General features: G+C 40.8%; 1 long non-coding RNA gene across 1 annotated transcript; it reads right to left on the bottom strand.

The window, feature by feature from the left end:
- Positions 1 to 1,085: 1,085 nt before the first annotated feature.
- Positions 1,086 to 12,759, bottom strand: LOC139275839 (uncharacterized). Its single transcript, XR_011595766.1, has 3 exons — positions 12,516 to 12,759; positions 3,607 to 3,838; positions 1,086 to 1,298 (listed from the first exon to the last, which is right to left on the bottom strand). It is a non-coding gene; the product is annotated as an uncharacterized lncRNA (long non-coding RNA).
- Between the last annotated feature and the right edge of the window lie 1,710 nt (positions 12,760 to 14,469).

The raw sequence follows: 14,469 nt of genomic DNA, 5'->3' as shown, positions 1-14,469 counted from the left end.
CTTTCACAAGGGCAATTAGGAATGGGCAATAATTGCTGGCCTTGCCAGCGACACCCACATCTCAGGAACAAATAAAAAAAATGATGATAAATGGTTTTAATTGCTCAACAGCAGAACACAATAAGAACTGAGGAGGAAATACAGTGCCTTCACTTACCTTGGCCAACTTTGTGTGGTCATTAAATCTATTGCTGCCATGTGTGCAGTTTTTGCAGTGGTGAAGGTTGCACTGCTCCCTCAGCAGTCTGCCTCCATAATGTCTGCACCACCCGCTCACATAACTTTCACTTCCCAGTCACCACACGTCTCACCCCCCTTGGTCCTTACTTCTGTTTAATCCACATCAGTGGATTAATTAGAAGACCCAGGAGCTTTCCTGAGACAGACCTCCTCGATGCATGTCCCTCCTCATTCATTGTTGCTCTTTCCAGCTTCCTGATGCACAGAAGAATGTGTAGTCTTTTGATCAGCTGCAGCACTTTAAATGCTGAGACAAAACTCATTTTCCTTCCCTCCCATCAATGGCAAATCAATGACCAGTGGTTTAACCGCTACCATCCCATGTCACAATTAATTCATTCCCTCCTAGGAAACTTGAGTGGGTTAGCGGAGGAGTCATGTGGGAGGGAAAACTGATCACCCATTACTAATCCCTAATGGGAGGAAAATTCAGCTCCAAGTCTCTTTTATCTGAGAAAGAGATTAACTCAATTTAGCCACACATAAAAAACAGATGCAATGTGGTATTAAATTGGATTTAAAATCAATGGGGCCAACGATCAATTTAATGTTAATATTTCAGAATTTTGGTTTACTAACTTTATTGTGATGATTATAAATGCCATTACTATAGTGTAGATTATATATTGCTGATAAGCTGACTGTTTATTGACATCTGATGCGATGTGGCTCATGTTTACTATGTATGTGTATGCAGTGAAATATATAAACAGAACAAGTTGTATTAGTAATACCCAATTCAGAATCCATTATTTCTTGGATTCTCTATTAGAGAGGAAGCCAAAACAAGGAGGAAACATCCAGTCTGTAGTATATCAGAACAATTTATTTTTATTTGTTCTCAGGATGGGGATGATGTCAGCAAGGCCACATTTATTTTCCATCCCTAGTTGCCCTATGAAGGTGACTGTGGACCTTCTCCTTAAAATGTTGTGGTCCTTGTGCTGATGGTGTTTCCACAATGCTGTTGAGTAGAAAATTCCAGGATTTCAACCCAGTGATGATGAAGGAACAGTGGCATTTGTCCAGGTCAGGATGGTGTGTGACTTCAAAGGAATCTTGGAGGTAATGCATATTAAATGTGAAGTCCCTTTAGATGGTCCAATAGTGTGAAGCTGACTCCATATGGGTAACAGTTATGATTTTATTTAAGCATAAGCGAGAATTAAACAGTATTTAAGCAGCAGTTTACAAGGAACAATTGAGAATTACATTACTCCATTGATCCTTGGTAGAAGGTATGGCCCATTTCTCATACCGCCTACCCACAAACACTTGTACACCTATCGGGTGTCCTCCTTGGCCCTTCTACACTTTAGATAAAAGCAGTGGCAGTTGCGAGAGGATAAAGAGCAGCCCGAGAGCGGAGCTGATTTAAAGCAACAGCAGTGACAGTAGTAACCGCAAGGCTCCGATTAAAAAACAACAAAAAAATCGAAGAGTGACGTGACAGGAGAGCAGGTAGGTGATTGGTTGGTGAGTATTACAGCTTTTTTTTTGCTCGCTAAGTTAGGGAAAGCAGTTAAATTAAGAGCTGAGAAACTGTAACTTGCTAGTACTTATTAAATGAATAACTTAAACTAGATAAAATAATAAAACAATAAAACTAAAATATCAATTGAATAAAAGCTTTAACTAGTTAATCAATAATAATCATAATAATAATAACTTTTATTTATATAGTGCCTTTAACGTAGTAAAATGTCCCAAGATGCTTCACAACAATTTTACAACACATCAGATACTGACCATTGAGGGAAGGAGAGAAAAAGTGTGAGAAGGAAGTGTAAAAAGAGGTAAAAGGCTCAGGTACGAAGCAGCAGCCAAAATGCGCACGCAGATAGACATAAGTGAAAAAAACTTTAAAAAAAATTCAAAATACATTGTAAATAATACAATAAGGAGTATACAATAGTAAAATCAGTATAATAAAGATTAATTATAATAAATAAAACGTTAGAGATGGCAGGTCAGGTGGTATGTCGTAACGGCAGCAGTGGGAGTTTGTGGAGGGAATCGCGATCCTGAGCAATCACATCTGCAGTAAGTCTGCAATTCGAGGAACTTTGGATCAGAGTTGTTGAGCTGGAGTATGAGCTGCAGACATTGTGATGCATCAGGGAGGGGGAGAGTTACCTGGACACTTTGTTCCAGGAGGCAGTCACACCCTTGAGGTTAAGCAGTACTTTAGAGTCCATTAGTGGTCAGGGACAGGAGGGTGTGACTGCGAGTCAGGTAGGTATGGGGATCCAGGATGTAGTGATGGAGAATCCTCACCTTGTCCCACAGGTATGAGATATTTGCTCCCTGTATGGATGAGAGAAAGGACTACAGGGAGGATGGGCAAACTGACCACAGCACCATGGTACATGGGGCCATCCAAGTGGGGGTGAGGAGGAAGGAATGTGGTAGGGGACAATATAGTCAGTGGAATGGATACTGTTCTCTGCAGCCGCAAAAGAGTCCTGAAGGTTGTGTTGTCTGTCCAGTGCGAGGGTTAAAGATATCTTCTTTTGGTTGGGGAAGAACTTGGAGTGGGAGGGGGTGGATCCAATTGTCGTAGTCCATGTAAGAACCAACGACACAGCTAGAAATAGGAATGAGATTCTGCTGAGGGAGTTTGAGGAGCTAGGGTCAAAATTAATAAGCAGAACCTCAAGGGTAATAAACTCTGGATTACTATATGAGCCATGTGCAAATTGGCATAGGTTCAAGTAGATCAGAGAGTTAAATGCGTGGCTCAAAGAGTGGTGTGGGAAGAAGGTGTTTCAATTCATGGAGCACTGGCACCAGAACTGGAGATAGAGGGAGCTGTTCCGTCAGAAGGGTTCCACATAAACCGGGTTGGGACCAGCGTCCTGGTGAATCGAATAACTAGGGCTGTAGTTAGGCCTTTAAACTAGAAAAGTGGGGGGACGGGTCATGAGGAGAAATGTATAAATCTCAAGAGAAAGGTCAAGGCAATAGAGTTGTTTATTGCTTTGGGTAACAATAAGCAGAGTGTGACAGGAAGGGACAGAAGGGCCGAAATTGGTGAAGGCCCCTCCAGCCCAAGTGCCGCCCAAAGGACCCCCGAGGTACCTGACGATACTTTGGGCAGGGTTTTTGTCAAAAAGGTCCTTGAAAGGGCGGCGGGTGGCAAAAGAGGGACTTACGCCGCCAATCTGGGCAGCAGTCGTCGGGAGCTCCCAATCTCGGCAGCTAAGGCGCTTGTCGCCCAAGTGCCGCCGAGGATGGAGTCGGGCCCGTGGAGGGTCGAAGACTTGAAAAGGAAAATAATCAAAAAAATCAACCATCGGAACACCTTCAGGGGACCCCATCCAGGTAAGTCGCTGTAAAGAAAAAATTTAAAAAATGTTTATTAACCTTTTTTTTTCAGCTCTTCATACTCATAGTCGGGGATAGAACAGCCTCCATCCAGCGGTCCTTCCCCGTTCTGGGGCCGACTCCCGCCGATTCCGGCCCGCATCAATATGGCATCTCGGTGGGCAGGAGGTCAGTTGCGCCACTTGGCCATCCGCTGACGTCAGCGCGCAGTTTCCAGCGGTTCTCCCCTCCCGCCCGCTCCACATCAAATGGAAAGTAGCACTGGGCGCAACTTTAAGAGGAATGTCAGCGGCAGTCGGCAGTAAGGCCATCAATTTTGGGCCCAGAGAGTTAAATGGTAGCAGTGCAGCAGAGAATAAAGTCAAAGCAGGGAATAAAGGCAAAAACATTTAATTAATGGTTCTTTATCTGAATGCATGAAGCATTTTTAACAAGATAGAGGAATTAATGGCACAAGTAGAGATAAATGGGTTTGCTCTAATAGCCATTACATAGACGTGGTTACAAGGTGACCAAGGTTGGGAACTAACTGTTCCAGGGTACTTGACGTTTCGAAAAGACAGGAAGAATGGAAAAGATGGGGGGGTGGGGAGGGGGTAGCCCTTATAATAATGGATGACATAAAGAGAGTAGAGTGAAAGGATCGCAGCTCAGAAGATCAGGAAGTAGAATCAGTATAGGTGGAGATAAGGAATAACAATGTTTGTCCCTCAGAGGCTGAGGCAGGAGAAATTATAATGGGGAATAAGGAAATTGCAGAAACGTTAAACAAATCTTTTATATCTATCTTCACAGTGCAAGATACAAAAAGCATACCAAAAATGATGGGGAACCAAGGGTCTAATGAGGGTGAGAAACTATCAGTAGAGAAAAGTACTAGAGAAACTAATGGGACAAATCCCTTGGACTTGATGGCCTACATCCGAGGGTTCTAAAAGAGGTGGCTGCAGAGACAGTGGATGTATTGGTTGTGATCTTCCAAAGTTCCCTAGATTCTATAACGGTCCCAGCGGATTGGAAGGTAGCAAATGTTACCCCGCTATTCAAGAAAGGAGGGAGAGAGAAAGCAGGGAACTACAGGCCAGTTAGCCTGACATCAGTCATCGGGAAAATGCTGGAATCCATTGTTAAGGAAGTGGTTTCAGGGCACTTAGAAAATCATAGCATGATTAGGCAGAGTCAACATGGTTTTATGAAAGGGAAATTGTGTTTGACAACTTTATTAGAGTTTTTCGAGGATGTAACTAGCAGGGTAGATAAAGTGGAACCAGTAGATGTAGTATATTTGGATTTTCAAAAAGTATTCGATAAGGTGCCACATAAAAGGTTACGGCACAAGATAGGGGCTCATGGGATTGGAGGTAATGTATTCGTATGGATAGAGTTTGGTTAATGGACAGAAATAGAGAGTAGGGATAAATGAGTCATTTTCAGGTTAGCAGGTTGTAACTAGTGGGGTACCACAAGGTTCAGTGCTGGGCCCTCAGATATTTACAATGCATATTAATGACCTAGATGAACGGACCGAGTGTAATATACCCATATTTGCTGATGATACAAAACTAGGTGGGACGGTAAGCTGTGAGGAGAACACAAAGCGTCTGCAAAGGGATATAGATAGCATGTGAGTGGGCAGTAAGGTGACAGATGGAGTATAATGTAGGGAAATGTGAGGTTATTCACTTTGATAGGAAGAATAGAAAAACATAATTTTTTTTTTTTAAGGTGAGAAACTTTTAAATGTTGGTGTTAAGAGAGGCTTGAGTGTCCTCATGCAAGAAACACAGAAAGCTAACATGCAGGCACAGCAAGCAATAAGGAAGGCAAATGGCATGTTGTCCTTTATTGCAAGGGGGTTGGAGTATAAGAGTAAGGAAGTCTTGCTACAATTGTACAGGACCTTGGTGAGACCTGTAGTACTATGTACAGTTTCGGTCTCCTTATCTAAGGAAGGATATACTTACCTTGGAGGCAGTGCAACAAAGATTCACTAGATTGATTCCTGGGATGAGAGGGCTGTCTTATGATGAGAGATTGTGTAGAATGGGCCTATACTCTCTGGAGTTTAGAAGAATGAGAGGTGATCCCATTGAAACATACAAGATTGTGAGAGGAATTGACAGGGTACATGATGAGAGGTTGTTTCCCCTGAATATCTAGAACAAGGGGCCATAGTCTCAGGATAAAGGGTAGGTCATTTAAGTCCGAGATGAGGAGGAATTTCATCACTCAGAGGGTTGTGAATCTTTGGAATTCTTTGCCTCAGAGGGTTATGGATGTTGAGTTTCTGGCCTAATCCTGTTCCTAATTCGTTTGTCCTTATGTACACTGAGAATGACCCATCCCCGAAGATATAGATCAAAAACTGGAGCTACAGAAACATCCATTCAATCATAGGGATGGCAAGTTCTGTGTCCAGGCACAGGCCTTGGGCCTTCCTCATCTGATTTTAGCCTTAGCACAAGCTTTTCCTATTTTCACAGTTGAGACAACCCATGAACCTTGAAGATAACAAGAGTTTAAATTCTAATTTAAACCCTAGATTTAGACATTTCATTTTCCTTATTCTAACATAGGAGAAATAGTGTTAAAGTAATAATACTATAAACTAGCAAACTTATTAAACTTTAATCTAGCAAAGCTTAATACTGAATAATAGTAAAAAGGGATTATGTTTCATTGTATTTCAACAAATATCACAAGTTCTCAGTGCATTCCCACAGACATTTCAAGAGATAAGAGATATCCCTATAGGTATCTTATACATCTTATTCCATTCTTTACCCCTCTTTCTAGCCTGCTCCTTGTTTGGTTCCACAATGTATTGTTCCAAGAAACCACCCCGAATACATACTATGAACTCTACCTCAAGGGTAGCTTGTCCAATTTGATTTGTCCAATCTATATGAAGATTAAAATCACCCATGATTATTGCCCTTCCTTTCTTACAAGCCTCCATTATTTCTTGATTTTTACTCTGTCCAACAGTGTGGCGACTGTTAGGGGGCCTTTAGACTACACCCACCAGTGACTTCTTCCCCTTATTATTTCTTATCTCCAACCAAACTGAGCCAATATCATTTCTCACTACTGCATTGATCTCATCCTTTATTAACAGAGCTACCCCACCTCCTTTTCCTTTCTGTCTAACCGCCCGAATTGTCAGATACCCCTGAAAATTCAGTTCCCAGCCTTGGTCACCTTGCAACCATGTCTCTGTAATGGCTATCAGATGATACCCATTTATATCTATTTGTGCTGTCAACTCATTTATCTTGTTACGAATGCTGCGTGCATTCAGATAAAGAGCTTTTAATTTGTCTTTTTACCATTTTTCCCTACTTTGACCCCACTTTCTGATACACTCATATTTTTATACATTCTGTCCCTTCTTGTCACACTCTGGTTACAATTTGCCCCATCGCTATCTTGCTCAATTGTTTTCTCCTTTCTCTTTGACTTTTTAAATTGCTGCTCACCTGAACCTTACCCCCTATTTTGTTTAAAGCACTCTCTACAGCCCTAGTTATTTGATTCATCAGGATACTAGTCCCAGCATGGTTCAAGTGAAACCTGTTCCAAAGGAACAGTTCCCTCTTATCCCAGTACTGGTGTCAGTGCCCTATGAACCAAAACCCATTTCTCCCACACCAATCTTTGAGCCACATGTACATCTCTCTGATTTTATGCTAATATGCTCATTAGCTCGTGGCTCAGGTAGTAATCCAGAGATTATTACCTTTGTGGTTCTGCTTTTTAATTTAGCCCCGAGCTGCTCATACTCCCTCAACAGAACCTTTCTTTGTTCTACCTATTTCATTGGTACCTACGTGGACCACGACAACTGGATCTTCCCCCTCCCACTCCAAGTTCCTCTCCAGCCCAGAGGAGATCTCCTTAAACCTGGCACCGGGCAGGCAACACAGCCTTTGGGACTTACGCTCTCGGCTGCAGAGAACAGTATCTATACCCCTAACAATACTGTCCCCTACCAGTGTACCATTTCTTTTTACTCCCCCCATTTGAATGGCCCCCTGTACCACATGCTATGGTCACTTTGCTCATCCTCTCTGCAGTCCCTGCTCCCGTCCACACAGGGAGTAGGAGCCTCGAACCTGTTGGACAAGAGCAAGCGCTGAGGCTCCTCCATTCCATACCTGCCTCGCTCGTAGTCACACCTTCCTGTCCCTGACCATGGAACAAATTTGACTTGTTTAACCGAGGGGGTAAAATTCTCTTCAGGATATCCCAGAATGCTTTGTGGCCAATGATTTCTTTTTTTTAAATGTAGTTACTGTTTTGTAAGTAAATGTTGAGGCATGCAGCAAGGTCCCAGAAACAATGAGATGAAAGGCCAGTTAATTTGTTTTACTGATGTTTCTGAGGGCTGAATGTGGGCCAGGACTTTGGGAGGACTCTCTGCTTTTCTTTGAAAAAGTACCATGGCATCTTTTATGTGTGAATGAACAGGCAGATGTGGTCTTGAATTAGCTTTGCAACTAAAAGAGCACCTTGGATCAGACACAGACACACACAGTATTACTGTACTATCCGTTCAGTGTTGCCTATGCATTTGTTACAGTACATCTTTATGATCCTTTCACCTATTTATGCAGCCATATTCATTGAAACTGCAGAGTAATGATAAAAAGATAAAATAAAAACAAACATTAGGTTTTGAAATATTTTATATAATTAAAACCCTTGCCTGACACATCATCATCACCATCAGCTTATTCTTCTTCTTCTTCTTCAACTTATATTTATATAGCACCTGTCATGTAGAAACTGTTTCAAGGCACATCACTGACGTGAATCAGAGGCCAAGCATTAGGAGAGATGACTGAAAGCAAGGTCGAAAGGTTAGGAGGGAAATGTGGTTGCAAGCATTACACTTTCCAAAGGCGCCACACCAAAAAGTGTGGCCTTGGATGTGTCACAACTCAGGATGGCAAACCTCCAAAGTTAAGTTATTCAGAACTTGAGTTTGAAATTGTGAGTGCTAGAGAGAGATGCATCATGAGAGTTGTAACTGTAACTTTCACCCAGTTGCTATGACACTATAATATCCAAAGTGTGTGGGCGCAAACAGGCAGTACATTTACAAATGTGTGCGGTGGGGGGGGGGGTGAAGAAATAATAATAAAAATCAATTTTTGTCAGCCTTTTCCATAATTCAAAATAATAAAAGAATTTGAACCGAATGATGTTTGGGATGAGGTTGTTCTTGTTTTGCTGAGGGGTTCTGTCTTTGTGTCATGGGGCAGATGGGGCTGTTAATTATTGAAGAATTCACAGCAGTAAAAACTTCCATGTTACATCAACAGCAGCTTCAGCACGAGTTATAAATCCACTGTGGGAAGAAATAAAATATTTTGCAATCATGTAAATAATTGAGAATAAAAGAGAAGAAAGGGAAGGGAGCAGACTGAGCTCCAAAGGAATAAACACATACTGCAAATCCACCATGGTAGCTGGAACAAAACAAATATAAATAATTGAGACATTAGGAGGGGGAGCAATAAGCCAAGTTAATTTTGTAAAATAGTAGGTGAATATGATTGCAAATATTACATCCAAATGTTTCTTGTTTGCAGCGGCATAAAAAGAACGGAGAGACCAGAGGCTAGAGACCAGAAGGAGCAGAGCGGCAATGGGGAGACTCCAGTTCAAAAACTCCAACAACAAACAATCAAAGAGTGACGGCACAAGAGAGCAGGTAGGCAATTGGTTGGTGAGTATTATCGCTTTTCTTTGCTTTCTAAATTAGGGAAGGGGTTAACTTAAGAGTTGAGAAACTGTAACTTGCTAGTACTTATTAAATTAACAACTTTAAACATAAAATAATTAAACAGAACTAAAATAGGTGGGGTAGCTCTGATAATAAAGGATGACACAAGGACAGAAAAGAGAAAGCATCTTGACTCGGAGGATCAGGAACTAGAATCAGTATGGGTGGAGATAAGGAATAACAAGAGACAGAAAACAGTGGTAGGTGTAGTATAGTATAACAGTGGTGGGAGAAGTATAATATACACTATATATAGGCCCCATATCAGTAGGTATATCGTTGGACAGAATATTAAGCAAGAAATAGTAGGAGCTTGTAACAACGGTAAAGCAATAATCATGGGGGACTTTAATCTTCGTAGAGACCCGACAAATCAAATTGCGAAAGGTAACATAGAAACATAGAAACATAGAAAATAGGTGCAGGAGTAGGCCATTCGGCCCTTCTAGCCTGCACCGCCATTCAATGAGTTCATGGCTGAACATTCAACTTCAGTACCCCATTCCTGCTTTCTCGCCATACCCCTTGATCCCCCTAGCAGTAAGGACCTCATCTAACTCCTTTTTGAATATATTTAGTGAATTGGCCTCAACAACTTTCTGTGGTAGAGAATTCCACCACCTGGAGGACGAGTTCATGAAATGCATTCGGGACAATTTCCTCGAACAATATGTCATGGAATCAATCAGGGAACAGGCTATTTTAGATCTTGTATTGTGTAATGAGACAGGGTTAATTAGCAATCTCATAGTAAAGGATCCTCCGGGGCAGAGTGATCATAATACGATAGAATTTCATGTTGTGTTTGAGAGTGACTTGCCTAAGTCCGAAACTAGACTCTTAAACATAAATAAAGCAATTACATAGGCATAAAGGGAGAGTTGGCTAAGATAGATTGGAAAAATAGATTAAAAGGTATTACAATAGATAAGAAGTGGCTAGCATTTAAAGAAATATTTCATAATTCTCAACAAAAATACATTCCATTGAGAAACAAAAACTACACTGGAAAAGTGATCCATCCATGGCTGACTAAAGTAATCAAGGATAGCATTACATTGAAAGAAGAAGCTTATAATGTTGTGAAGAATAGCAGTAAGTCTGAGGATTGGGAGAGTTTTAGAAACCAGCAAAGGATGACCAAAAAATTGATAAAAAGGGAAAAATAGACTTTGCAAGAAAACTAACCAGAAATATAAAAACAGATTGCAAGAGCTTCTACAAGTATGTAAAAAGGAAGAGAGTAGCAAAAGTAAACATTGGTCCCTTAGAAGATGAGACAGGAGAAAGTATTATGGGGAATAAGGAAATAGCAGAAATGTTAAACAAATATTTTGTAGCTGTCTTCACAGTAGAAGATGCAAAAAGCATACCTAAAATGGTGGGGAACCAAGGGTCTAATGAGGGTGAGGAACTTAATGTAATTCATATAAGTAGAGAAAAAGTGCTGGATAAACTAATGGGACTAAAAGTCGACAAATCCCCTGGACCTGAATCCTAGGGTTCTAAAAGAGCTGGCTGCAGAGATAGTGGATACATTGGTTGTGATCTTTCAAAATTCCCTAGATTCTATAACGGTCCCAGCAGATTGGAAGGTAGCAAATGTAACATCGCTGTTCAAGAAAGGAGGGAGAGAGAAAACAGGGAACTACAGGCCAGTTAGCCCGACATCAGTCATTGGAAAATGCTGGAATCCATTGTTAAGGAAGTGGTATCAGGGCACTTAGAAAATCATAACATGATTAGGCAAAGTCAATATGGTTTTATGAAAGGGAAATCGTGTTTGACAAATTTATGAGTTTTTTGAGGATGTAACTAGCAGAGTAGATAAAGGGGAACCAGTGGATGTAATATATTTGGATTTCCAAAAGGCATTCGATAAGGTGCCACATAAAAGATTATTACACAAGATATGTGCTCATGGGATTGGAGATAATGTATTAGCATGGATAGAAGATTGGTTAATGGACAGAAAACTGAGCGTAGGAATAAACGTGTCTTTTTCAGGTTGGTAGACTGTAACTAGTGGAATGATGCAAGGATCAGTGCTGGGGCCTCAGCTAGTTACAATCTATAATAACGACTGAGATGAAGGAACCGAGTGTAATGTATCCAAGTTTGCCGATGATACAAGCTAGGTGAGACACTAAGCTGTAAGGAGAATCTAAAGCGTTTGCAAAGGGATATAAATATGCTAAGTGAGTGGGCAGTATGGTGGCAGATGCAGGGTAGGAAAATGTGAGGTTATTCACTTTGGTAGGAAGAATAGGAAAACAGAATATTTTTTAAATGGTGAGAAACTTTTAAACGCTGGTGTTCAGAGAGATTTGGTTGTCCTTATGCAAGACACACAGAAAGCTAGCATGCAGGTACAGCAAGCAATAAGGAAGGCAAATGGCATGTCGTCCTTTATTGCAAGGGGGTTGGAGTATAAGAATAAGAAGTCTTGCTACAATTGTACAGGGCCTTGGTGAGACCATACCTGGAATACTGTGCACAGTTTTGGTCTCCTTATCTAAGGAAGGATAAACTTGTCTTGGAGCGGGTGTGATGGAGGTTCACTAGATTGATTCCTAGGATGAGAGGGCTGCCTTATGATGAGAGATTGTGTAGAATGGGCCTTTACTCTCTGGAGTTTAGAAGAATGAGAGGTGATCTCATTGAAACATACAAGATTGTGAGGGGGATTGACAGGATAGATGCTGAGAGGTTGTTTCCCCTGGCTGGAGTTTCTAGAACTAGGGGGCACAGTCTCAGGATAAGGGACAGGTCATTTCAGGCCAAGATGAGGAGGAATTTCTTCACAGAGGGTTGTGAATCTTTGAAATTCTCTGCCCCAGAGGGCTGTGGATGCTGGGTCATTGAATATATTCAAGGCTGAGATAGATAGATTTTTGGAGTCTAGGGGAATCAAGGGGTATGGAGATCGGGCGGGAAAGTGGAGTTCAGTTTGATGATCAGCCATGATCTTATTGACTGGCGGAGTAGGCCCGAGGGGCCATATGGCCTACTCCTGCCTCTTATGATCTTATGTTCTTTTGGTATCAGTAAAATGTGTGCTGTTTTTATTTAGAGTTGGTCAAATTGGTACGATTTTAACTCTACTCGCTCAGCAGAAACCTGGTGGGTGTGCAGTGGAAATTGCCTTGGCTCTTACCTGTCCAAAAGCTGCCATGATCACAACATCTGCAATTTTAACCTGCTCTCCTGAGCAGGCAGCAAGGATACGCCCCCTGCGGCAACAGGATGCTTCTTTAACTAGACATGTTGTGGCCCAATGACATCATTGAGGTCCGACTAATTTTGTCTCAGGCTTGAGTGGCGATTCCACCTGGAGTTAAAATCGGGGCTCTTAAACTCAGGAAATCTGCTTCATTACAACAATGGACAAACCTTTGCAACATTTAGGCCACAGCAGGACCATGGTAAATATAAAAACACCGTTAGGTCCTAGACTACCTGCAAGTGATGCCATAACACTTGGGAGGGAACAAAATAAACATTAGATCAAGTGGCCCCCGATCTGGGGGACACTCCAGACACTTTTAACTGCCCTTTTATTTTTTTTAATGTTTTTTGTTTTTCTGGGGTTTTTTTGGTGGGATTTTTTGTGATTTTTTTGGGGGGAGGGCATTAAAACCATATATTTTACAAGTGCCCTCTATAAAAGTGGAGGGGGGACACTAAAACCGGCAATTAAAACAAATTAAACTTTAAAACATATAAAATCAAGTTAAAATTTGGTTGCCAGAGGTAAAGATGCACTCCAGTCCCTCCGGCGCCCACCAACAACAGCTCTGCATCTCTTTTGATGTAAACAAAATTAACCAGTTAAATCAAGTGCCCCCCGATCTGGGGACACTATGAGCCATTGATTAGCCAGCTAATAGTTTATATCAATGGAACAGGTTTAATGGACCAACTGCTCTTTACTTGTCCTTTCATATGTTTGTATATCCATTACTCTTTTTTTTCAGTTTTACGGTCTTGATTCAATTTTTATCTACCTTTCGTCCACCTGCTTTATCTATATTTGACCAGCATTTCTGCTATTTATTTTCTTTACCTATCTCTCTGTTACGCTTTTTATTGTTCTGTGATAGTCCCTTTAATTTGTTATCAGCGTGCTTTTATTTTGTGCTGGTGTGTTTTGCATTCAATCTCTGTCGCTTTGCAGCTGCAGGAAGATGATCGAACAATAAAGACCCACATCAGGCAAAGTATGAAAGCAGTTTGTAGTGAAAAAGAGCAGACTATTTGCTGTCTCAGTGACATCTAGTGGCCAGAACATTAAACCCACAGCAACCATTATTAATTCAATGAATTGCTTTGTTTGCAGAGGCTTGATCATTTAGCATTTTATTGGCAACAATGAATAACATGGTGTGCATATATTGGAGGTTTTACCATTTCGAGCATTGTTTTAGCATGAGGCTAAGCCAAGTACTTTAGCATTTAAAGATTGATAATATATGTCAGAGCTTCATTGTTGCCATTGCATTCTTCTAATTGTAATGATTTCCTTTTTTTTGATAAAGTGAACAGATGACTTAAAACTATGATAGTCACACAAATAGCAGGAATAAGAGGTGTGTGGAAAATGTATGTATAGTGGGAAAAGAGAAAAGCTGTAATTGTGACTCATTCTCATCACAATAATACATTGAAGTGATGTGATGTGATTTACATCATCCTATTGCAAACAAGAGCAGAACATTTCTTAATTGAATCTTAGCAATTACAGAGAGAATTATAAAACTGTGAACCGACCTATGCAGTCCAGACAATAGAAGCGTTAATGAGTATCTTGCATTCAGATAGCTTTCGAAGTACAAATCCACATTGAAGGTGCAGATAATAAGTACTCATCACAAAAAAACAAGCTTGGTGACGATCTCTGTGATCAGAAAATATATCATTTCTACCATGTGAGAGATGTAACAGATGTCAATTAAACATCCTAAAGCTGACTTTTATGTCAGAGTTCAATTTAATTCAAACCACTTGAGCATTATTATGCTTGACTGATTGTAGATTGAAAACAGCATAGCTGCAGTTTGTCAGAAAGCACAGTTAATTGTATTCTATCTCAAGGAATCAATTTAGGCTTT

This window comes from Pristiophorus japonicus, chromosome 11 (genome assembly GCF_044704955.1).
Source record: "Pristiophorus japonicus isolate sPriJap1 chromosome 11, sPriJap1.hap1, whole genome shotgun sequence".
NCBI classification, from domain to species: Eukaryota; Metazoa; Chordata; class Chondrichthyes; family Pristiophoridae; genus Pristiophorus; species Pristiophorus japonicus.
The sequence above is the reverse complement of the archived record's forward strand: the minus strand, read 5'-3'. Positions and strand labels throughout refer to the sequence as shown.